Source organism: Ips typographus, linkage group LG2 (genome assembly GCF_016097725.1).
Source record: "Ips typographus isolate SLU linkage group LG2, UJ_Ityp_2.0, whole genome shotgun sequence".
In the NCBI taxonomy this organism is placed as follows: Eukaryota; Metazoa; Arthropoda; class Insecta; order Coleoptera; family Curculionidae; genus Ips; species Ips typographus.
The window spans coordinates 22,040,970-22,042,244 of NC_138423.1; the positions used below are offsets into that span (position 1 = coordinate 22,040,970).

Consider the following 1,275-nt stretch of genomic DNA (forward strand, 5'->3'; position numbering starts at 1 on the left):
CTTTAGGTTAGGTTAGGTTAGGCGACATTTTTTATAAATGAAAAGAAGAAGAAAAACGGCTTCAAAACACTGGGATTTATTTTTTTTTATTATTTTTTTCTTACGCTAAATTAGTATGTTTTGTTTTTTTTTTAGGTTGGGTGTTGACGCCATTTTTTCGGTAATAATTGATAAGCAGAGTAGAAAGTGGCCTCAAAACTCTGAAAACCATATTTTTGGCAAAATAATTTTCTCTTTAGGTTAGGTTAATGGTTTTTTTTTCGTTCGTTATTTCTCTAATAAAGCTGGAGAAAGAAAGTGACGTAACAGTCAGAAGTCACTGAATCGATTTAAGAACGAATTTGACAATCTGCATTAATCTTTTTCTTCTATTTTGTGATTTATGCTTATTATCTTCATGGTTAACGTTTGTTCTTTTTGTAGCAATCTAGGCAGAGCTCAAAATTAAATTTGTTGAAAGGTAGTGACTGATTTAGGTAAATATGATTATTTTTGTTTAAATTTTGGTAGTAAATTTCATCAGGATTTTTTCCATATAGGAGTTTTTTCTGCTCGGTCGTTTGGGTGGTCTAGAATTGGTTTGAATAAGACGAGTGACGTTTGTATAACATCTTCCAGGGCCCTAATTCTTAAACGCAGGGAAATACTGATAGAAGTTTTGATAGAATGTGACAGAACTGGTTGACAAAAGCAGGTTTCTGTCAAATTATGTGTTCCTTTCTCTTCATAACTCGCTTCCTTCGATTCAAGAATCTAGGGCCTGGATGACTACAATACGCTATTGTATTTTGTATCATAAAATAGGTTGCAGTCAAATTAATTCTATCAGTAATTTGCTAGAATATAAACAAAACTGTTCTCTCTAATGGTAAAAGTATAGATTTGTCTAGTTATTTTCTGATTCAACTCAGATTTTACTCTCAATTTATTTATAAAAAAAAAGGAAAAAGTATATGACCCCGACGTGATTTGAACACGCAACCTTCTGATCTGGAGTCAGACGCGCTACCGTTGCGCCACGGAGTCTTGTCTATATCCTTGCCACGCATCGATTGTATCCAATAATTTATATTTAATGATACTTTCAAGTCCTTTCAATTACCTGTGTGGTAATAACAATAATTATCCTTATGAGAAACACTTAAAGTGCCTTGACTAATCTGAATAGTTGGCGCCAAGACGTTCGACCTTGATTGTAGCATAGATATGGTATTGCTAAATTGCGGTTTAATTGTCCTGTAAGAAAATTTATGGAAATATTATCAGCTTTGAATA

At 32.8% G+C, this 1,275-nt stretch overlaps 1 non-coding gene across 1 annotated transcript; it reads right to left on the minus strand.

The window, feature by feature from the left end:
- Positions 1-954: 954 nt before the first annotated feature.
- On the minus strand, positions 955-1,026 carry TRNAW-CCA (transfer RNA tryptophan (anticodon CCA)). The gene has a single exon. It is a non-coding gene; the product is annotated as a tRNA-Trp (tRNA).
- Positions 1,027-1,275: the final 249 nt, after the last annotated feature.